The sequence below is a fragment of the Lithobates pipiens genome, unplaced genomic scaffold, assembly GCF_037356315.1.
Source record: "Lithobates pipiens isolate NorthernLeopardFrog02 unplaced genomic scaffold, aLitPip1_a1.2 Scaffold_25, whole genome shotgun sequence".
NCBI lineage: Eukaryota > Metazoa > Chordata > Amphibia > Anura > Ranidae > Lithobates > Lithobates pipiens.
In genome coordinates, this window is record NW_027507787.1 from 215,377,603 (window position 1) to 215,402,974 (window position 25,372).

Below are 25,372 nucleotides of genomic sequence, written 5' to 3' on the forward strand. Positions count from 1 at the left end.
TCCCAACGTATATGCAAGTCTCTCCCACATATGTAAACGGTGTTCAAACCAGATCGCATTAGAGTGAATAATTATAGCCCAAGACCTCCTCTGTAACTCAAAACTGGTAATCTGTAGAAATTTTTAAACGTCACCTATGGAGATTTTTAAGCAACAAAGTATGTTGCCATTCCATTCAATTTTGAAGCGTGACATGTTGGGTATCTATTTACTCGGCGTAACATTATCTTTCACATCATAGAAATAAATTGGGCTAACTTTACTGTTTTCTTTTTTTTTATTATTATTCAAAAAAGTGTATTTTTGTAAAAAATAATTGTTTGTAAGACCTCTGCACAAACACGATGTGACATTAAGTATTGCAACAATCTCCATTTTATTCTCTAGGGTGTGTGCTGAAAAAAAAAAAAATGATATATATATATATATATATATATATATATATATATATATATATATAATGTTTAGGGTTCTAAGTAATCTAGCAAAAAAAATGATTTTAACTTGTAACCAACAAGTGTCAGAAATAGGCTTGATCCTTAATTGATTAAAGTGTTTCTAAACCCAGGAGCCTGCATTCACTACATCTGGTCTCCCACAGTACACAGAACATGGAAATGCAATTGTTTTAGTAAAGATAAACAGATAAATACCTTTTATTATCAGCAGTATTTAGCAGTCTTGTGACTTGTATCAGTTCCTAGCAAAGCTTTGTTTTCCTGATCCTGTTTTCCTGATCCCCTGTCTGGACAGTGCTGATTGGCCCTGTGCTGATCACATGCACTCTCCGAAAGAAAAAAAAGAAAAAAATATCTCTAGCAATACACACAAAACTGAGCATGTGCAGCCTGTCCACTGGCTCTATAAATATCAGGTTATTTTTTGGAGACAGTGGAAGAAGGGGCGGATCCCAAAAGACAGGATCAAACAGCCTTTTTACACCATGCAGAGGATTAACCCCTTAGGTTCCACAGTATAACAAGTATGCTTTACTGCATATACAGACTGATTTTACTGTTGTGGGTTTAGTAACACTTTAAACAGTGCCAAAATAGCTCAACATTTATTTGTAAGAAAATGCTCAGCACACATTTCACATTTTACATATAACTTAAGAACCTGAAAAGGGAAGAAAAAAAAATAAAGGCCATTCTTAGAGATTCCTGTTTTTAGCTTTTCATGCTACAGAAGATAAATAAATGAAATAAAAGAATGTTAGCAGTAACTGTATTTCAAGATATGGCTAATGAAATACACATCCTGTCTAGGCCACATATTTCCCTGTTTAGGATTTGCAAGATTGTACATTCAATTACTGGAAATTGGTCCTTTATATGCCAGAAAGTTAGTTTAGCAGATGAAAATGAAGTTTGCTAAAGGGAACGTTTTTTTGCTTGGCGTATAATTATGTTTTTCTGAATTCAGTGATTTACATTGTATCCTCTGTTTTATCACTAACCGTTAATTATGTAGGATGTTTATACCAGACACAGTCAACTGTGAAGCCAAAGCAGGTGCGAAAGTGTGATACAAAATTCACTGGCAAATTGTTTAAAGGAGAATGATTTTACTGAACGTTGGATGTTCAAACAGTAAATAAGGTTTTGGTCTTTTTTTATTTTTTTTTAAACATATTTGAAATAAGGTTTTGGTCTTTTTTTATTTTTTTTAAACATATTTGAAATAAGGTTTTGGTCTTGAGTTTTTTTTTAAACATATTTTAAAATAAGGTATTGGTCTTTTATTTTTTAAACATATTTTAAATAAGGTTTTGGTCTTGAGTTTTTTTTTAAACATATTTTAAAATAAGGTATTGGTCTTTTATTTTTTAAACATATTTTAAATAAGGTTTTGGTCTTGTTGTTTTTTTTTTTAAAACATATTTTAAAATAAGGTTTTGGTCTTGTTTTTTTTTTTTTAAACATATTTGAAATAAGGTTTTGGTCTTGTTATTTTTTTAAAAACATATTTTGAAATAAGGTATTGGTCTTTTCTTTTTTTAAACATATTTTAAATAAGGTTTTGGTCTTGTTGTTTTTTTTTTTAAACATATTTTAAAAGAAGGTTTTGGTCTTCTTTTTTTTTTTTTAACATATTTGAAATAAGGTTTTGGTCTTTTTTTTTTTTTTTTAAACATATTGGAAATAAGGTGTTAGTCTTGTTTTGTTTTGTATTTTTTTTTTATTTATTTTTTTTACATATTTGAAATAAGGATTTGGTCTTGTTGTTTTTTAAACATATTTTTTTTAAATAAAAAATACTCTAAGCTCTTGTACACACGGTCGGACATTCCAACAACAAAATCCGTCGGATTTTGTCCGAAACTTGTGTTGCATACACACGGTCGGACAAAGTTGTCGGAAAATCTGATCGTACGTAACGTGATGAAGTTATTTCGTTATGACAGGACTACGTTCAGGCTAGTAGCCAATAGCTTTGGTCTAGGAATTTGATCTGAGCATGCGTGGCACTTTGTCCAATCGGAATTCTCTACACACAATCGGACAAAGTCCGATCGGATCATGTTGTCGGAAAGTTTTTTGAGTCCAGCTCTAAAACTTTGTCGGTCGGATATTCCGACGGAAACAGTCCGATGGAGCCCACACACAGTCGGATTATCCGACAACAAGATCCGATTGCACATTTTCCATCGGAAAGTCCGACCGTGTGTACAGGGCATAACAGTCCTATTGAAGACACATGGCAAAATCTTTATTTTCTGAAAAGGAAGGCGGATGCTCTCTGTTTGGAAGCAGAGGACCCTCTGCAAAGTCCAATATTCCCCCACTGAGTTGCAGGTTAGAGCCCAGAAAATATCAGTGAACATAATTTCTGGGTAATAGCTGTAACTTTGTAAGGTAAGGATGGGGGGGGGGGGGTGTAGTGTGTTAGACCACTGCAGAGAGACCACTGCTTCTAAGTTCGGGTCACAGGATTTCTACTGTGACTAATTTCCAAGTAATAGGTAAAAACCTAAGCATTTATTGTTTCTTTACACACCAAATTTATGTCAAGCATTGCCCTGAGACTTTAATTGAGCTTTATTACTCAAGTAAGGAATATGATTTGTCATTATGCACAACTATACTTTTTTTCACATTCCCTTTCTTTACTTTTTCAAACTTGAGCAGTGACTCATTTTTATATAGTGATGAAAAAATTGTGATTTTTTTTATTTTTTATTACAGTGATGAAAAATCGATCCTCAACCAAAGAATAGGGTCACCAGAGCTGTGGTTCACGCCGAAATAGAAGCAGTTCTCATAGACAGGTTCAAAAAGTTAGAAACGCTTTTTGAAACCCTAGGTCGCCTATTACCATCCTCCTGATTTTGATAATGCTTTACTACTACCTTGAATAGCCCTATTGGTAATTTGGTAACTTTGTTTACCCATAGAGACCATGTTCTCCCCCCACCTCTCGCTTGAAGGGATATTTAGCTTAACCGCTTTCATTCTTTAAGAAATTTGGTTTCCATTTTGTGTCTCTCTAACATCCACTTCACAAATAGATATGTTCAAGTTTTGCTAATCTAGTTGTGTTTCTCATGTTGCTGTTATCTTCTTTCAGTTGTTTCGTTTTTGGGAAAGCACATGATTTTGAGGAATCACTAGTTTCACTTTTTTTGTAGGCTGTACTTGTATATGATTGGATAATCTGTATGACACGTTCAAAGGGCGGTACTTTCACACCAAAGAATAAAGATTATATTTGCTCGGAGAGACTTTGCTGTTTTGTGTCATTGTCTCAATGGGCTAATTTCCCAGGCCTGTGTGAGGATTGGACATCACATTTTAACAGACATCAATGAGTTAAAGACCACCTCTAGACAATCTACATTCCCTTCACCACTGAACTCCCTCCTTGCACTTCATCTCCTCCTCTTTAGCTGCCTTCCCCCTCTTTCTCAACTCCCCCCTTCTCTTCTTCCTTTCTCCTCCTTTCCTCTCCTTCTCCTTCACTTTTCAGCTCTTCTTTTCTGGATGTAAACCTTTAAGCTCCAACCAATCTATCTGCCCATCATGCTGAGGCTGGACATTCCTCTCTAACTGCAATCCCCCCCCCCCCAAGGTCAGACCTACAAATGCTCTTTATGTTTATCCTACAATTTAAAGGGGTTGTAAAGCTTCGTTTTTTATTTTCTAAATAGGTTCCTTTAAGCTAGTGCATTGTTGGTTCACTTACCTTTTTTTTCTTTGTCTGAATTTCTCACTTCCTGTTTCTCCTCAGTAAACTTCACACCATCATCCGAGCGGTGTTTAGTCAGCCAGAACAGCTTACTGAACAGCTTACTGAGGAGGAACAGGAAGTGAGAAATTCAGACAAAGAAAACAAAAAAAAAAACTTTTAGAAGGGAAATCAAAGGAAAAGGTAAGTGAACCAACAATGCACTAGCTTAAAGGAACCTTTTTAGAAAATTAAAAACAAACCTTTACAACACCTTTAACCTTAATCCGTTTCGAGGACTCTTAGACACCTGTGTGTTAACCTCGGGGAACATCGACTGGAGCCCCCGGTAACTAACCTTTGCTCATAGGAATCATATTGGTTCCTGGATTTCACCTACCAATAATCTTCTAATGCCATGTACGCACGACCTGTTTTCCCATCGGAATAAGCTCTTATGTCCTGTACACATGGTTGGAAATTCCGATGAAAAAAGTCCGCTCTGACTTTTTCTGTCGGATTTTCCGACGCACAAAGTTTGAGGGCAGGATCTAAAATTTTCCGACAACAAAATCCAATCGCATAAATTTCCGATCATGTGTAGACAATTCCGACGGACAAAGTGCCACGCATGCTCAGAACAAACTAGAACAAACTTTTGCTCCGTCGGAACAGCATACAGACGAGCTGTTTTCCCGATAGGAATTAGTTCCGTCGGAAATATTTAAAACATGTTCTATTTCTAGGTCCATCAGAATTTTCTAAAAAAATAAGTCAAATGAGGCATACACACGATCGGAATATACGATAAAAAGATTCCGTCTGACTTTTTCTGTCGGACATTCCGCTCGTGTGTACACGGCATAAGTGTCCCCAAATTAACCAACACCGCGTATCTTTGCAATGGGGTTTATTTACTAAAGGCAAATCTACCTTGCACCTCAAGTGCACTTGGAAGTAAAGTCGCTGTAGATCCGAGGGGGACATGCAAGGAAAATAAAAAAAACAGCATTTTAGTTTGCACATGATTGGATGATAAAATCAGCAGAGCTTCCCCTCATTTCAAATCTAACCCTTAGATTTAGAGTGACTGCACTTCCAAGTGCACTTACAGTGCAAAGTGGATTTACCTTTCGTAAATAACTCCCCTTGTCTTTTTATGCTTTGCTGCTTTTTTTTTTTTCTGTATGTTTTCTTACAAATTGCTGCTTCCCTACTGCTGCATTGAGTCACTATATTACTATTGCCTACTGTTATCCTTGGGGGAAGATTTCTTTCTGATGCATCCTGTTGAGATTTATTGTTCTTTCCTTCAATAAAAAATTTGAACAAGAATAATTGATCCTCTCCCACTTTGTTGGCTTTAATTTAAAAAAAATGCATATGTGACTAATTTCAGTAATCCTGCTTGGGATTGCTTGCGGCTCTCTGGGGTCCTCAGTGACACCAGACCCCTTCTGTAATTTCACTAAGTGTCACGTACCTTACTGTGGAGCCCAAGATGATGAGGGTGGCCTCTTGTGCAATTTCTGTCCAAGTACCCCTGGTAGTGGAGATAGGGACTGTTAGGGCAGTGGAAGGGTGCAGGTGCCAGGAAGGTGTTGTAGTGAGCTGAAGCTTAGAGACACAGCAGTCCTTCTAGTGGTAGTATAGAGTCAGGTCACAAGCTATATTTCGCAGCAGCCAGGCAGACAGGTGCAGGGTCAGGATCAAGTTCAAAGGCAGAAATCGGTTATGTGCTGTTAGTGAGGTACCGAGTCAGGAGGCCGAGATGCGGGGGCTGAGGAGGGCTGGAGCCCCAAGTGGGCCCCCAAAAAGCCTCGGGTCTCGGGTAGTCACAATTCTGTTATTAGCCCCGAACCTGAGTGGAGACTGAGCTGACTCCGAGCGCGGATGAGTGACATAACAAGTCCCGTCTTCTTGACCCTGCAGGGCCTATGATTGATGTCACACTGGTCCAATTCCAGGATGTGTGACATCCATTGGAAGCACTGCAGGCTCCAGAAGGCAGGAATTACAATGCTGCCATGCCGAGCACTATGAGATCCTTGCTCAGCACTCGGGCAGGCTGCTCTCCTGTCCTGACTCTGGCTGCCTGCTGTCCCTAACTGGGATGGGTGTGCCGCACACTACAGCTGAGCTGCAGGAGGAGATCATCTGAAGTCTGAAGTGTAATCGTCAGGTAGGTCAGTGTGGATCAGTGTGTGTGAGGTAGGTCAGTGTGGATCAGTGTGTGTGAGGTAGGTCAGTGTGTGTCTGGTAGGTCAGTGTGTGTCAGGTAGGTCAGCGTAACGGTCAGTGTATGTGCCAGGTACCACATTGAAGGGGCAATGGTGAGCCAGGCAGCAACCAGCAAGTGAGCCTACCTACCCCCCCCCCCCCCCAGTGTCTGGCTCAAACTTTGGGCTGAAGCCCCTGGTCTTTTTCTCACCTAGCAATGCCCCCACCGAGACGTGGCCAGAAATCCAAGTCAAGGTCGGTAACATAAGCAAGCAGCAGGCATAGCATGCAAGGGTGATCCAAGAGAAGTGTCAGGCATAACCGAGTCAGGAACAAGGTAAGTAGACTTTAAAGAATCAAGAACTCAAGAACCAGAACTGAAGACAATCCAGCACTGAGGCCAGGTAGACTCTCGGCTTAAATAGGCTGGTGGGCGCCATGATCTGTGGTCCTTGCCCATCTAGTTAGCCTTCTTTGCTGATGATCCTGCACATGTGTATAAGAATGAACACCTGCTGTGTGGAAATTAGCATTTGCTATATTAGATCCCTGCAACCAAGTGTGCATAATGCCGCGTGCACATGTAGCGGACTATGCAATGGACTTAGTCTGGCGGACTTTCCGCCAGACTGTCCGTCGGACTTTCAGAACGGGCTACTTGCCCACACACCGCACTTTTTCAATGGACTAATACGGCGTACTAAGTCCGCCGTACTATCCGCCCTACTTTTGAAATGAAGGAACTCGCCCACACACGCGGAGGAAAGTCCGCTCATTTCGAGCGCATCTCCAGGTAGGCGGGGCCCGCGAAGTAGATGTCGCTGGCCCCGCCACCTGGTATGGACTTAAAGGGGAACCCCAACGCGAAAAAAATCGGCGTGGGGGTCCCCCCAGGTCCACATCAGACCCTTGTCCGAGCATGCTACCCGGCCGGCCAGGAAAGGGGGGCAAGCGAGCGCCCCCCCCCCCCCTTTAACCCATACCAGGCCGCGTGCCCTCAACATGGGGGGTGCCTTGGGGAAGGGGGGCCGCGCGGCCCCCCCACCCCAAAGCGCCTTGTCCCCATGTTGATGAGGACAAGGGCCTCTTCCCGACAACCCTGGCCGTTGGTTGTCGGGGTCTGCGGGCGGGGGGCTTATCGAAATCCGGGAGCCCCCTTTAATAAGGGGGGCCCCCGGATACCGGCCCCCCACCCTATGTGAATGAGTATGGGGTACAATGTACCCCTACCCATTCACCTGTGAAAAAATGTAAATAAAACACAACACACAAGATAAAATAGTTTATTGCACAGCTCTGGGGGTCTTCCGTCTTCGGGGGTCTTCTCGCCGGACTCCTCCACTATCTTCTTGTAGCTCTTTTGCTAGCGGAGGAGCCCAGCTTTCTTCCTCGCCGCCGGCCTCTTCTTCCGACTTCGGGGGTCTTGTCCCCCTCTTCGGTTCTTCTGCCGGGCCACCGCGCCTTCTTATAGCTCTTTTACAGGCGGTGGCCCGGTCTTCTGCCGCCGCCACCTTCCGTTCTTCTTCTTCTTCTCCTTCTTCTCCTGGAGATGTTGCCTCGACGCTCTCTCCGGCCGCAATGCCAGGGACACGCTGCGCGGCGACTTATATAGGGACAAGGGGCGGGGTCATCGGTTGACGTCACATGGGTTGATGTCACATGGTGACCCCGCCCCCTTACGATGTCACAGTCCCGGAGGATGCTGGGACTGTTGCCATGTGACATCAACCGATGTGAGTCCGACGGGAACATTGGAGTGCAAAACTACTTTCTAAGGCCGCGTACACACGCGCGGACTGTTCGCCCAACCTTGTTCGGCAAACAGTTTGTCAAACAGTCCGCTCAAAATTTGCATGAGCGGACTTGCCCACACACGAGCGGACTGTTTGACGAACAAGGTTGGGCAAACAGTTCGCTCAACTTTTGAAATGAACGGACTCGCCCACGTAAGGAGGAGGCAAATCCGCCCATTTCGAGCGCGTGTACAGGTAGGCGGGGCCCGCGAAGGAGACGTCGCGGGCTCCGCCGCCTGGAATGGGCTTAAAGGGGAACCCCAACGCCGAAAAAAATCGGCGTGGGGGTTCCCCCCAAGTCCACACCAGACCCTTGTCCGAGCACGCTACCCGGCCGGCCAGGAAAGGGGGGCGAGCGAGCGCGCCCCCCCTCCTGAGCCGTACCAGGCCGCGTGCCCTCAACATGGGGGGGTGCCTTGGGGAAGGGGGGGGCCGCGCGGCCCCCCCACCCCAAAGCACCTTGTCCCCATGTTGATGAGGACAAGGGCCTCTTCCCGACAACCCTGGCCGTTGGTTGTCGGGGTCTGCGGGCGGGGGGCTTATCGGAATCCGGGAGCCCCCTTTAAGAAGGGGGCCCCCGGATACCGGCCCCCCACCCTATGTGAATGAGTATGGGGTACAATGTACCCCTACCCATTCACCTGTGAAATAAAGTACAAATAAAAACACAACACAGGGGGAAAAAATATTTTATTGCACAGCCGGGGGTCTTCCGTCTTCGGGGGTCTTCTCGCCGGACTCCTCCGCTATGTGTGTGTAGCTCTTTTGCCAGCGGAGGAGTCCGGCTTTCTTCCTCCCCGCCGCCGGCCTCTTCTCCCGACTTCGGGGGTCTTGTCCCCCTCTTCGGTTCTTCTGCCGGGCCACCGCGCCTGGTCCGGTGGCCCGGTCTTCTGTCGCCGTCTTCCGTTCTTCTGTCGCCGCCTTCGGTTCTTCTGCCGGGCCACCGCGCCTTCTTGTAGCTCTTTTACAGGCGGTGGCCCGGTCTTCTGTCGCCGTCGCCGCCTTCCGTTCGTGTTCTTCTTCTTGTTCTTCTTGTTCTTCTCCAGGCGATGTTGACACGTCGCTCCCTCCGGCCGGAATGCCAGAGCCGCCCTGCGCTGTGACTTATATAGTGACAATGGGGCGGGGTCACATGGTATATGTCACATGGGTTGATGTCACATGGTGACCCCGCCCCCTTACGATGTCATAGTCCCCATGTGACATCAACCCATGTGACCAACCCATGTGACATATACCATGTGACCCCGCCCCATTGTCACTATATAAGTGACCGCACAGCGCGTCCCCGGCATTCCGGCCGGAGAGCTCGTCGAGTCAACATCTCCAGGAGAAGAACAAGAAGAACAAGAAGAAGAACACGAACGGAAGGCGGCGACGGCGACAGAAGACCGGGCCACCGCCTGTAAAAGAGCTACAAGAAGGCGCGGTGGCCCGGCAGAAGAACCGAAGGCGGCGACAGAAGAACGGAAGACGGCGACAGAAGACCGGGCCACCGGACCAGGCGCGGTGGCCCGGCAGAAGAACCGAAGAGGGGGACAAGACCCCCGAAGTCGGGAGAAGAGGCCGGCGGCGGGGAGGAAGAAAGCCGGACTCCTCCGCTGGCAAAAGAGCTACACACACATAGCGGAGGAGTCCGGCGAGAAGACCCCCGAAGACGGAAGACCCCCGGCTGTGCAATAAAATATTTTTTCCCCCTGTGTTGTGTTTTTATTTGTACTTTATTTCACAGGTGAATGGGTAGGGGTACATTGTACCCCATACTCATTCACATAGGGTGGGGGGCCGGTATCCGGGGGCCCCCTTCTTAAAGGGGGCTCCCGGATTCCGATAAGCCCCCCGCCCGCAGACCCCGACAACCAACGGCCAGGGTTGTCGGGAAGAGGCCCTTGTCCTCATCAACATGGGGACAAGGTGCTTTGGGGTGGGGGGGCCGCGCGGCCCCCCCCTTCCCCAAGGCACCCCCCCATGTTGAGGGCACGCGGCCTGGTACGGCTCAGGAGGGGGGGCGCGCTCGCTCGCCCCCCTTTCCTGGCCGGCCGGGTAGCGTGCTCGGACAAGGGTCTGGTGTGGACTTGGGGGGAACCCCCACGCCGATTTTTTTCGGCGTTGGGGTTCCCCTTTAAGCCCATTCCAGGCGGCGGAGCCCGCGACGTCTCCTTCGCGGGCCCCGCCTACCTGTACACGCGCTCGAAATGGGCGGACTTTCCGAGCGGGAACAGTCCGCTCATTTCGAAAGTACAGCGGACAAGCCCACACACGGGCGGACTGTTCGCTCAAACACAGTTTCAGCGGACAGTTTTTCGGAATTTCCGAAAGACTTTGTCCGTCCAACTGTCCGCTGAAACTGTCCGCTGAAAGCCCACACACGAGCGGACTGTCCGCCCAAACACTGTTCAGCGGACAAGGTTGGGCGAACAGTCCGCCCGTGTGTACGCGGCCTGAGTCCTCCGTACTTTCGGGTCAAAAAAGTATGCCGGAGGCTACACACGGGGGGATTGTCTGGCCGGACTTGAGTTTGCCGGACTTTTCCACCTGATTGTTTGATCGTGTGTACACGGCATAACAGCAACATAACTGGGAAAAACTACAAACTAGAAAAAGTCCTTACAATTGCAGGACTCACCAAGGCATTGCCATGTAGGATGTAGATCCCACTTGTAACATATGTATATAGTGTGTATGTATATATATATATATATATATATATATATATATATATATATATATATATATATATATATATATATATACAGTGAGGGGGGAAAAAAGTATTTGATCCCCTGCTGGTTTTGTATGTTTTCCCAATGACAAAGAAATGATCACTCTATAATTTTAATGATCAGATTATTTTAACAGTGAGAGAAAGAATAACAACCAAAAAATCCAGAAAAACAAATTTTAAAAAAATGATACATTGATTTGCATTTTAATGAGTGAAATAAGTATTTGACCCCTTCGCAAAACATGACTTAGTACTTGGTGGAGAAACCCTTGGTGCCAATCACAGGGGTAAGATGTTTCTTGTAGTTGACCCCCAGGTTCGCAGACATCTCAGGAGGGATTTTGTCCTACTCCTCTTTGCAGATCCTCTCCATGTCATTAAGATTTTGAGGTTGACACTTGGTAACTCAAACCTTCAGATACCTCCAGATATTTTCTATGGGATTAAGGTCTGGAGACTGGCTAGGCCAATCCAGGACCTGAATGTTCTTCTTCTTGAGCCACTCATTTGTTGCCTTAGCTGTGTGTTTTGGGTCATTGTCATGCTAGTATAGCCATCCACAACCCATTTTCAAAGCCCTGGCTAAGGGAAAGAGGTTCTCACCCAAGATTTGAGGGTACATGGCCCCGTCCATCGTCCCTTTGATGCGCTGAAGTTGTCCTGTCCCCTTAGCAGAAAAATACCCCCAAAGCTTAATGTTTCTATCTCCATGTTTGACGGTGAGGATGGTGTTCTTGGGGTCATAGGCAGCTTTCCTCCTCCTACAAACACAGAGAGTTGCGTTGATGCCAAAGAGCTTGATTTTGGTCTCATCTGATCTCAACGCTTTCACCCAGTTCTCCTCTGAATCATTCAGACGTTCATTAGAAAACTTCAGACAGGCCTATATATGTGCTTTCTTGAGCAGGGGGACCTTGCGGGTGCTGCAGGACTTCAGGCGTAGTATGTTACCAAATGGTTTCTTGGCGACTATGGTCTCAGCTGCCTTGAGATCATTGACAAGATTCTCTTGTGTAGTTTTGGGCTGATTCCTCCCCATTCTCATGATCATTAAAACTCCACGAGGTGAGATCTTGCATGGAGCCCCAGACCAAGGGGGATTGACAGTTATTTTGTGTTTCTTCCATTTGCAAATAATCACACCAACTGTTGTGACCCTTTCGCCAAGCTGCTTGGCGATGGTCTTGGTCTACAATCTTGTCCATAACATTTTTGGACAGCTCTTTGATCATGGCCATGGTGGAAAGATTGGAATCTGATTTATTGATTGCTTCTGTGGACAAGTGTCTTTTATACAGGTAACAAGCTGAGATTACACTATGCATATATATACATATGTATATACATATAAATATATATATATATATATATATATATATATATATATATATATATATATATATATAATGTGTATGTGTGTGTGTGTATATATATATATATATATATATATATATATATATATATATATATATATATATGTATAGGTATGTGTACAGTTTGTATGACAAAGGGTTCAGAGAGCCCTACAGGTTATCTAAAGAGGCAACACAGCAAACCCTTCTTGGTTTGGGGCTCCTTTTGTCTGACTGAAAACTCATATTGAGCTATCTGATAATCACCTCTCTGATGATTCAATGGGATACAAACTGAGAGCCTAACAGGTTAAAATGGAGAAAGCCAAAAAAATAATATATGATATTTTATTTTCATTTTTTTTTCATTTAGTGAAAAATTTTTTTTTTAATTATACAGTATAGGTATATATAAAAAAAAAAATACTGTATATACATCTATATGTTTATCTATATAAAGATAATATATATATATATATATATATATATATATATATATATATATATATATATGTATGTGTGTGTGTGTATATATATATATATATATATATATATATATATATATATACACATATATAAAGCATGTACAAAACTTTTACTTAGCAAGGCAAGTTAGGTCTATTGCTACATAACAGAATTTGCGCCTGCTATTGTCTTCCCCGGTAATGTACCACCTTTTCCCTCTTAGTACTCCATGACTGGCACTGACACATTTAGCATCATCTATGAAGGAAGACTTTCTGCTGCATTTTCATCTCCAAATGCCGGTGGGATTAAGCAGGTATTCCAAAGCAAAGCATAGTTATCCTGCCTCTCGTTTTCTATTATGCTCCACATGGTAGCATAACATTTTGTAAGTCAACTGTTGCATACAAAAGAGGCACGCATTTCATCTTGCCAGCTGTTGTTGGCAAGCCCCTGTGTGTGTGTGTCTCTTGGCCTTTTGTAGTGAACATGAAATACAGTGATGGGATGTGAAGCAATACCTGAAGCAGAGTGCACAGAAAGGTAGGCTGTAGATCAGACCCCTTGGCTGCACTCATATGTTCCAGGTCATGTCTGTAAATACTTCTCCATCAATCAGAGGCTGTAGTAAAGCAAAGAAAAGAGAAACACTTCCATTTTCCATTAAAGCCACGCAGATGTAAGCAATCAGTGGACAGAGCATTTCTTTTACACTAGAGTTTAGAGACATTTGCTTTACTCCATTATAGAGCACCCCTTATGTGTTAACTCCATTATAGAGCACCCCTTATGTGTTAACTCCGTTATAGAGTACCCCTTATTTGTTAACTCAATTATAGAGTACTCCTTATTTGTTAACTCCATTATAGAGCACCCCTTATTTGTTAACTGAATTACAGAGTACCCTTTTTGTTACCTCCATTATAGAGTACCCCTTTTTTGTTAACTCCATTATAGAGTACCCCTTTTTTGTTAACTCCATTATAGAGTACCCCTTTTTTGTTAACTCCATTATAGAGTACTCCTTTTTTGTTAACTCCATTATAGAGTACCCCGTATTTGTTAACTCCATTATAGAGTACCCCTAATTTATTAACTCCATTATTGAGCATCCCTTATTTCTTAACGCCATTATAGAGTACCTCTTATTTGTTAACTCCATTATAGAGCACCCCTTATTTCTTAATTCCATTATAGAGTACCTCGTATTTCTTAACTCCATTATAGAGTACCTCGTATTTGCTAACTTCATTAAAGAGCACCCCTTATTTCTTAACTTCATTATAGAGTACCCCTTTAGGGTTAACACCATTATAGAGTATAGCATATTTTTATTTATTTTTAATTTATTTATTACAGGTGCTTATATAGTGCCATCAATTTGCACAGTGCTTAAAGAGGATGGGGTTTATTCTCTTTTCTTTGCCCCTGCAAAGTAAAAGCATAATGTGACACTTACCTGCAAAGGAAGTCCGCGCTGTCCGCGCAGGAGGCCACATCCATGTTCGTCCCCCTTCCTTCTGGGCGACGTCAGTCCCGCTCATGCGCACGGGAGCTGCCAGTCATGGCACTTGCTTGTGAAGAAACGGCTGGGGGGCTGTTTCTTCACAGTGCATGCGCTGATGACATCATCAGCGCAAAACACAGTAAATATTTTGTATTTGGTGCACTAATAGGAGATATTTACAGTACCTATAGGTAAGCCCTATTCTAGGTTTACCTATAGGTACAACTACCACAGAGAGGTTTACAACCTCTTTAATATGTGTAAACTCCATTGTAGAGTACCCCTCCATTACAACCTCTTTAATATGTGTAAACTCCATTGTAGAGTACCCCTCCATTACAACATACAGTGGCCTTAAACATCAAGTAAAGGTATTTTTTTTTTCTTTGTAATTTTGGATAGAGTATGGAATGTTTAGAACCTTTCTAACACTGTCTATGACCACATCACATGTTTCCACACAGGAAGTTAATGGGAAATCAAAGGGGACCCGAAAAAGCAACAATAACCCCGTCTGACCAAAAAATTCCTCAACACAATTTACAGAAGTGTTCTTATTATTGTTAGAGAAATTTCCTCTTATGCCACGTACACACAACCGGACTTTCCGGCAGAACAGGTCAGACGGTCTCCCCGACGGTCTTCCTGATGGTCTTCCTGACGGAGTTCCAACCAAGCGGACCAAAGTCAGTTTGTTTTGAACATGATGACGTACGACGGGACTAGAAAAGGAAGTTGAATAGCCAGTAGCCAATAGCTACCCTTGCGTCGTATTTGGTCCGTCGGACCAGCATACAGACGAACGGTTTTCTCGATAGAAATTGATTCCGTCGGACAGATTTGAAACATGTTCTCATTCAGAATTTTTGAAGAAGAAAGTCAGATGAACCCCACACATGATCGTAATATCCGACGGAATGATTCCGTCTGATCTTTTCTACGTGAGTACGCGGCATAACTTCCTGCTCTGGTCACAGCTTTGAAGAGAAATCTCAGCAATGTTCATAAAAACAACAAAAAATCTTGCCAGAGAATCTAAATCAAGAAAATATGGCTGAAGTCCACTACAAAGGACTCCTATACACCATCCCTATAAAACAATGTTTTGCAGTCATAGGAAGGACACACCGTGAAGGAGCGGCCAGCAAGTGCAGTGCTAATGCAAGGATGTCTTATTAGCAATTCTCCATTGTTACATGTGCTCCTGTCTTCATAGAAGAAGCTCATGCTCAAGAAAACACAGCCTTCCTTGCCAAGTGACTTCCACTCATTCAGTGTGACTGTTCTGTTTCAGGGTGTCTGGATAGTATGGTCACCTGCAGACCTGGCACAATCCATAGACAGCTTTATTCTTCAATAAGTCAATGCAATTTTACTTCAGCTATTTGCAGTACAAAGCATTTTCAGTCCTTCAAAGTCTAAGAAAACAAGTACATTCTTAAGCCCTATCTCTGTTAATAACTGCCACTGATTACAGGATCATGGAAGCATTAGGGGATTTAGCTAGGACTGGACAAACTAGCACTAAACATGAGAGGAGGACAGAGGAAAATACCAAAAAGTTTAAAAAAAGCTCTGAACAACTCCATCAAACTTCTCCCCAGCTGGACTGACTCCAGGGGATTGGTCAGGGCTCCTTAGAGTACCCCAGGCAGCTCCACCTCTCCTCTCCTTCTCTCTCTAGGGAAGGCTCTAGAAAGAAGAGGGAGGTCTTAATAATGCTGCCTGTGAGTCACCAGCTGCTGCTCTGAGTCACTCCCAGCCCAAATCAAAACAAACGGCCTGGCTGCCAGCTGACAGCTGCCATTTACCTTACCTATCACACAAAAAAAAATCATATTCCAGCAACTACTACTAAGTAGAGGGTGCTACACTGGCATGACACAGGACTGATGGTAGTGCTTACCTTTCCTTCTCCGGACAATGGTATTTCCAAATGCCCCACACAATCAGAAAAGGAATTAATCAGAGAAAAAAAAAACTTTACCCCAGTCCACAGCTGCCCAATCTGTGTACCTTTTGCAGAATATCAGTCTGTCCCTCATGTTTTTCCTGGAGAGAAGTGGCTTATTTGCTGCCCTTCTTAAAGCAGAGTTCCACCCAAAAATGGAACTTCTGCTTTTTGGATTCCTCCCCCCCTCCGGTGTCACGTTTGGCCCCTTTAAGGGGAAGCACATACCTGCATAATCCAGGTATTTGCTCCCACTTCGGGGCATAGATTGCCACAATATCTACGGCTATCTACGCTATGTCCGGTCCCTCACGCTGTCTTCTGGGAGACACACAGGTCCCAGAAGACAGCAGAGACCAGTGAGATCGCACAGCGTGACTCACGCATGCGCAGTAGGGAACTAGGCTCTCTTCCTGATTCCCTTATGCCGCGTACACACGATCAAACAATCTGGTGGAAAAGTCCGGCAAACTCAAGTCCGCCAAACAATCCCCCCGTGTGTAGCCTCCGACATACTTTTTTGACCCGAAAGTGCGGCGGACTTAGAAAGCCGTGTTGCACACCAATCTTCCCTCCGGACTCGCATTTCGGCGGACAATCCGGCCATGTGTATGCCAGTCCGCCGTCCTTTTGAAATGAGCGGACTTTTCCCGCCCGGAGAAAAGTCCGCTCATTTCGAGCGGGTCTCCAGGTAGGCGGGGCCCGCGAAGGAGACGTCGCTGGCCCCGCCGCCTGGTATGGACTTAAAGGGGAACCCCAACGCCGAAAAAAATCGGCGTGGGGTCCCCCCAAGTCCACAACAGACCCTTGTCCGAGCACGCTACCCGGCCGGCCAGGAAAGGGGGGGGCGAGCGAGTGCCCCCCCTCCTGAGCCGTACCAGGCCGCGTGCCCTCAACATGGGGGGTGCCTTGGGGAAGGGGGGGCCGTGCGGCCCCCACCCCAAAGCACCTTGTCCCCATGTTGATGAGGACAAGGGCCTCTTCCCGACAACCCTGGCCGTTGGTTGTCGGGGTCTGCGGGCGGGGGGCTTATCGGAATCCGGGAGCCCCCTTTAATAAGGGGGCCCCCGGATACCGGCCCCCCACCCTATGTGAATGAGTATGGGGTACAATGTACCCCTACCCATTCACCTGTAAAATAAAAGTACAAAAAAAACACAACACACGAGATAAAATACTTTAATGCACAGCTCCGGGGGTCCTCCGTCTTCGGGGGTCTTCTCGCCGGACTCCTCCGCTATCTTCTTGTAGCTCTTTTGCTAGCGGAGGAGTCCGGCTTTCTTCCTCGCCGCCGGCCTCTTCTTCCGACTTCGGGGGTCTTGTCCCCCTCTTCGGTTCTTCTGCCGGGCCACCGCGCCTTCTTATAGCTCTTTTACAGGCGGTGGCCCGGTCTTCTGTCGCCACCGCCGCCTTCCGTTCTTCTTCTTCTTCTCCAGGAGATGTTGACTCGACGATCTCTCCGGCCGCAATGCCAGGGGCGCGCTGCGCTGCCACTTATATAGTGACAAGGGGCCAGCGGCGTCTCCTTCGCGGGCCCTGCCTACCTGGAGACGCGCTCGAAATGAGCGGACTTTCTTCCGCGTGTGTGGGCGAGTCAGTTCATTTCAAAAGTAGGGCGGATAGTACGGCGGACTTAGTACGCCGTATTAGTCTGCTGAAAAAGTGCCGTGTGTGGGCAAGTAGCCCGTTCGGAAAGTCCGACGTACAGTCTGGCGGGAAGTCCGCCAGACTAAGTACGTCGGACATACCGCTTTGTGTGTACGCGGCTTTACAGAAGATGCTGGCCACTCCACCCGGTAGCCTTTAACACCAGACTATCCTCCAAAAGTCTTCTCCTCACTGTGCATGCCGATGTACTCACACCTGCCTGCTGCCATTCCTGAGCAAGCTCTGTACTGGTGGTGCCCAATCCCGCAGTTGAATAAACCGAAGGAGACGGTCCTGTCGCTTGCTGGACTTTCTTGGGCACCCTGAAGCCTTCTTCACAGATACAGTGGAAATATTTTTTATGGGATTAAGTTCATTTTTATGGCAAAGAGAGACTTTGCAATTCATTGTAATTCATCTGATCACTCTTCATAACATTCTAGGTACAGTATCTCACAAAGTGAGTACACCCCCTCACATTTCTGAAAATATTTTATTATATCTTTTCATGAGACAACACTGAAGAAATTACACTTTGCTACAATGTAAAGTAGTGAGTGTACAGCTTGTATAACAGTGTGCATTTGCTGTCCCCTCAAAATAACTCAACACACAGCCATTCATATCTAAACTGCTGGCAACAAAAGTCAGTACACCCCTAAGTGAAAATGTCCAAATTGGGCCCTAAGTGTCAATATTTTGTGTGGCCATCATTATTTTCCAGCACTACCTTAACCCTCTTGGGTATGGAGTTCACCAGAGCTTCACAGGTTGCCACTGGAGTCCTCTTCCACTCCTCCATGAAGACATCACAGAGCTGGTGGATGTTAGAGACCTTGTTCTTACCTGTTTGAGGATGCCCCACAGATGCTCAATAGGGTTTAGGTCTGGAGACATGCTTGGCCAGTCCATCACCTTTACCCTCAGCTTCTTTAGCAAGGCAGTGGTCATCTTGGATGTGTGTTTGGGATCGTTATCATGTTGGAATACTGCTCTGCAGCCCAGTCTCCAAAGAGAGGGGATCACGCTCTGCTTCAGTATGTCACAGAACATGTTGGCATTCATGGTTCCCTCAATGAACTGTAGCACCCCAGTGCCGGAAGCACTCATGCAGCCCCAGACCATGACACTCCCACCAACATGCTTGACTGTAGGCAAGACACATGTGTCTTTGTACTCCTCATCTGGTTGCCACCACACACGCTTGACACCATCTTAACCAAATAAGTTTATCTTGGTCTCATCAGACCACAGGACATGGTTCCAGTAATCCATGTCCTTAGTCTGCTTGTCCTCAACAAACTGTTTGCGAGCTTTCTTGCGCATCATCTTTAGAAGAGGCTTCTTTCTGGGATGACAGCCATGCAGACCAGTTTGATGCAGTGTGCAGCTTATGGTCTGAGAACTTGCAGGGTGACCCCCCCAGCCTCTTCAACCTCTGCAGCAATGCTGGCAGCACTCATACGTCTATTTCTCAATGACAATCTCTGGATATCATGCTGACCATGTGCATTCAACTTCTTTTGTCAACCATGGCAAGGCCTGTTCTGAGTGGAACCTGTCCTGGTAAACCACTGTATGGCCACCATGCTGCAGCTCAGTTTCAGGGTCGTGGCAATCTTCTTCTAGCCTAGGCCAGTGATGGCGAACCTTGGCACCCCAGATGTTTTGGAACTACATTTCCCCTGATGCTCAACTACACTGCAGAGGGCATAAGCATCACGGGAAATGTAGTTTCAAAACATCTGGGGTGCCAAGGTTCACCATCACTGGCCTAGGCCATCTTCATGTAGAGCAACAATTCCTTTTTTTTCTGAATCCTCAGAGAGTTCTTTGCCATGAGGTGCCATGTTGAACCTCCAGTGACCAGTGTGAGAGAGTGAGAGCGATAAGACCAAATTTAACACACCCGATCCTCATTCACACCTGAGATCTAACGAGTCACATGACACCGGGGAGGGAAAATGGCTAATTGGGGCCAATTTGGACATTTTCCCTTTTCACTGTACTCACTTTTGTTGCCAGTAGTTTAGATATTAATAGCCGTGTGTCATTCTCAAAACTTTTGGCTACGGCTGTACTGTGTAAGTGGGGCAGAACAGTGACTCAAGAGGATCCTGCCTTTATCATTGCAGGGTATAGAAATTTGCCATTTATTTTAATCCAGGTGATTCGGGCATATGTCTGAAAATCGTATTACAATGATCAGTGCTAATAAATATCAGCAAGAAGTTGCACATGTAAAGGTGTGAACATGTTAGTATGATACCACTCTTAAATTATAGCTATTATAAAATAGTTAATAAATAATGAAATCCTTACTGAGCCACAATTTGATTTTTGGGAATAGACATAAATAATTATTATTAATTATTAATGAATGTTGGGAAAATAACACATCAAATTCCAAGAAAGAGCATAAAGAAAGTTGAGTTTGGTATCCTTAGAAAATCAAAGGACTGCAATTTTTGTTTTAAAGTTATTTTTTAATATCATTAATGGCTCAGATAGCAATTAGATGATTTTGGACTATACCTTCTAGAGTCCATCCCACTCAGTAAGAACAAATAACAATCAAATGGCGGAAACAACTGAGTTACTTTTCTGTTCTTCCAAAAATCAGATGACTCATAAATCATAGCTGAGTGCAGCTAATGCTTTTCGTAATCTACCATCGGCAATTGTTACTTAACGTTTGACCATTCCAAACAGTGGAGTAGACAAGATGCTGTGTCAAGAGGATTTATTTGCTGATGTGCTCTCCGGTGCTCTCGCAGTGATTGTGCACCTGCAGTCTTGAATGAAGGTCTTCTGATGTTAAAGCTACAGCGAAAAATGCTGCAAACGTTTTTCTTTTTCTCTGTATAGTTTTCTTTTTTTACTTTATATTGTTTAAATGTAAAGAGCAGATCCCCCATCAGCGCTCTGTCACTGCTGACAAGGAATCCACCTTTACCCGTTTTTTCTTCTGGGTTTAGCCATTTTATTAGGTGAACCACGATGACGTCATTGTACCGCATGCCCGCAGGAGCCACAGCTGCAGCACGGCTGCGACACGGCTGCGGCACGGCTGTGGCACGGCTGCGGCACAGCTCTCCCAATGGATGGCATGCCCTCCATTGAGAGTGCAGTGAGTAGGCACTGGTGACGTCAGTGGTTGCGAGTTGCGTCACATGAAAATATTTCCCAAATGGTTGACGTTTAGGAGATATTTAGTGTACATGCAGCCTTATCATAGCCTTACCTGTAGGTACATGATAAACATGGCAGTTTACTACTGCTTTAAATCGGTAGTAGACTGCAGTTGTTGAACAAAAAAAAAAAAATTCCCTGCAAGGCAATGTCATAATGTGCTGGTGTGCATCGCATATTAGCACGGAGACTTACCTTAGAATGAAGCCCTCCAGCACCGTTGCTTGGGCTGACATCTTCCCCCGGTCTCCCTTCAGGATTCACATACTCCAGCTACATGAGTGGCCAGGGGGCACGATGACATGACACCCACCCATGTGCGCAGAAGCCACTGATTACAGCACAGTCCAGCACTGTATGTCGGACCTTCAGAGGGCATGCACCGGTAATGTCACCAGCTACATGCACTCTGAATATCTCCTAAACTTGCAGAGTACCTACAGGAAAGACCTACTATAGACTTGCCTGTTGGTACAAGTGGTAGTACAGAATTTATAGCCACTTTAACCCTCTTGTATTGAATTGTATTGCAGCTCTACTGTAACTTCCTGTGCCCCAGCAGTCAATATGAAGACTGCCTACTGGACAGTGGGACTGCAAAGAATCATCCTAAAATACAAAGACGAAATTGTAGGATAAGACGCCTCATAGAGCTACGGTCACAGACAAATTTTAAAATCTATTTTTATTGGAAAAATTATAAACAACTCCTGGTCATTGGAGATAATTAATCTGTCCATGCATTATACAATGTTATTGTTCAATTTCTTTTAGCTTTACCTTCAATTATGTAGTGCAAGAGCCTACCTGATTGTATATGTGGCGTTGGTGGGCTGTTCCTCGGTGGGTGTCCTTTCCGGGGGGATCTGACACTTGGGGCACTCCACCAATCGGATCTCATGCACTTTTTTGTCAATTGTCCTCTCCAACATAGCACCAGTTAACTCTGCACTTTAACAACAACATCCATTCCTCTTATCTATCACTTCACCCACCTTTGGACGCAGCACCTTGGCAGATACTTCTTCACCCTCTCCTCACATTTTTTCACCATTATTTTCCACTGATTAGTTTATTAGTTTGACTCCCTCACCTGTGTACCAATTCACTTCCCATTTCACACAGCCAACATCCACCATTTTCAATTTTACTCACTTTTCATTTTCCCCCCAGCAAACCCCATTTTTGTGGTTTATCCATCACCTACCTTCCCAGAGTGTTCCACAGTCTCGGGTCCACCTTGGACGATGCCTGTGGTGGCTGTCACTGCTTACCTCAGCTCCCAGTCATGATATCTCCGGATGGCTCACTGCTCTCGGCTCCTTCACCACCAGCACACGGATTCCAGTGAGTATGCACTTGGGGGGGGGGGTTACTTTTGCCCCATCCATTACCATGTTGCTATATGTTAGACTACTGTTATATATTTTTAAATTGCAGATGCACCGCACACCTTCTCCTGATGCGTGGCACTGAGCCACGAAATGCGTTGAGCTACCAGATGCTGTGCTTTCATTTTTTCATTTTATCTTATGCCACTCCTATATGGTTTATGTTTTACTAACTACACAGGAATACTGAGGCCATAGGTCATGCAGGCACTATCTTGCAGCAATTGTATATCTTTATATGTTATTGGTGGATTTTGTAACCTTATCAGGTTTGCTAGATGTTACCAGTGTTATTATCAGGTTCAACTGGTTTTTTACAACTGACATCAGCATTATGTATGTTACCCATTGTGCATGATTTATTAAACACTCTTTTTATCCACCAATCCATCGAATTGCAAACCAGGTGCTTCATTTAAAGTCCCACCCCCTTTTTTGCTTGCTTGCTGGCTCGCTTGCTTTTCTGTGTGCTTGCTTGCTCCTTTTTTCGTCTTGGCCTTGTGATCTCAGTACCTTAAATACCACCTCCCAGAATGCATAGCAGGAGAACACTCCCACTGGCCTGGTTCCAAAAGAAAGATGGCATTCAATACACCCAGCTAGACTGCGTTCTTACTCTTGCCGGTGATGACAGCGATACCTGCGGCCAAGGAGAACCCAGTGCAACCCAACTGGACTGATACTGAAACCATAAATTTAGCAAATTAGCCCCAAAACCAAACTGCGGTCTCAGGAAGTTTAACTTTGAAAAACATATAGCGTATGCTCGTCAGGAGCCAGCGCTACAGAAGTAAAACACACATAGCCGAGCATAATGCCGCGTACACACGACCGGACTTTTCAACATCAAAAGTCCGACGGAATGATTCCGGCAGACCATTCGATCCTGTGTGGGCTGCAGCGGACTTTTGAATTGCAAAAGTCTGACAGACTTTAGAAATGGAACATGTTTCAAATTTTTCCGACAGAACTCCGCCGGACCCAGTTCCTACTGAGAAATCTGCTCGTGTGTATGCTAGTCCGACGGACAAAAGCCGACGCGAGGGCAGCTATTGGCTACTGGCTATGAACTTCCTTATTCTAGTCCAGTCGTACGTCATCACGTTAGAATCCGTCGGACTTTGGTGTGATTGTGTGTGGCCAAGTCCGTTCATTCGGAAAGTCCGTCAGAACTCTGTCAGAACTCCGTTAGAACTCCGTTGAAAGTCTGTCGGACCTAGTCCCTCAAAGTCCGGTCGTGTGTACGCGGCATTATTCTACACTATTTTTTTTATTGTGCATTTAAAAAAAAAAACAAATAAAATTTAGACATGCTATCTGCCAATAGAACTTCACCAAAAAGTGCATTCTATGCATCAAAAAATATAGAAAATATACCAAATCAAATCATTATTCAACCAATAAAATAATGTCAAAGCAATAACTACAAGGCCAATAATAAATAACATGTTTTCTCCTCCGAATTTCGCAAAATGGCTGGTTGACGAACGGCCGTTCACAAACGAACTGAAAAGCACGAAATGAAAAGTGCAAACTGAAAAGCGGGAAATTAAAAGTGCGAATAGAAAAGCGTGAGTCCACACTCACCAAACTTCTACTAACACGAAATTAGCCCAAAGGGTGGCGTTAAAGAAAAAAAAGAAAAAAACACGTAGTACGTCACTATGTTCATAATTGTTGGCCAACAATCATGTGGCCGTGTGTATGGAAGACAAGTTTGGGCTGTTGTAAGCAGGCTGGGAATCACGGATTTTATATTTATCACGATCTTTTTCACTGCTTAATTGTAATGCCCTGTACACATGGTCAGAAATTCAGACGGAAAAGGTCCGATCGGATTATATTGTCGGAAAATCCGATCGTGTGTGGGCTGTATCGGGCTTTTTCTGTCGGAAATTCTGACGCAAAAAGTTTGTGAGCTGGATCTAAAATTTTCCGACAACAAAATCCGATCTGACTTTTTCCAAACCGTTTGTATTCCGACGGACAGTGCCACACATGCTCAGATTAAATTACGAGACCAAAGCTACTGGCTACGAGCCTCTACGTAGTCCCGTCGTACGCAACAACTTTGTCCGACTGTGTGTATGCAACACAAGTTTCGGCCAAAATCCGTTGGAAAAAATCAGACGGATTTTGTGGTCGGAATGTCCGACCGTGTGTACAGGGCATAAGTGTATTACCAATGAACTGCTTTCTTTCATCCTACAGGCTTCACTATTGTTTGCCACCTTGTTCTTTTCCCCTTATGTCTTGGGTAATGCCGAAATGTCGAGGTCTAGACATCTTAAGATCCCTGCCCGGACTTGGGAAATTATATGAATGGTGACCATTTTCCATTTGATGACTGATACTAGTGGCTTCATTTCACTTGTTGGAGAGAGACACCCACATTACTTGAGTTTAGTGATTTGATGCCTTTTCTAAGTCATCTGGCAAGAAAATTTGACGCACCTGGGTGTTTACTACTCTTTTTTCTATACACTGGAATCGGTGAAGGGTTCTCCATTTGGTCCATATCTTCAATGAATGAACTCTGGTTGAATAAGCGCTGCATTTTGGACTATAGCGTTTGGGCCAATGCCCTTCGGACAAAATTCCACGGTTTTGTTGGCCAACAATCCTAACGTGTGTACGAGGCTTTAGTATATTCAAAGAAAAAGTGCTACAGTGTCAGTTTAGATATGAACGCTGCCTCCTGGGGGTCTCCTTTCATAATTCTATTACATTGCGCTTCTATTTTATTCTTCATAAAAGGTGCTCCGCCAGCCAGCCATGTTCAAACTTCTGCTTTTGTTAAAGTTATTAATATTGTAACATTATTCACTGCAGATTTGATTTACAAAATATCAAAAGCAAAATCTGAAAACAGAATACCATTGTTGAACAATGAAAAGGAATAAGAAACAGAAAATTGAAGTTTGGGTTTATAGGGTGCTTTCTGAGAGCTCTTACAAAGGAG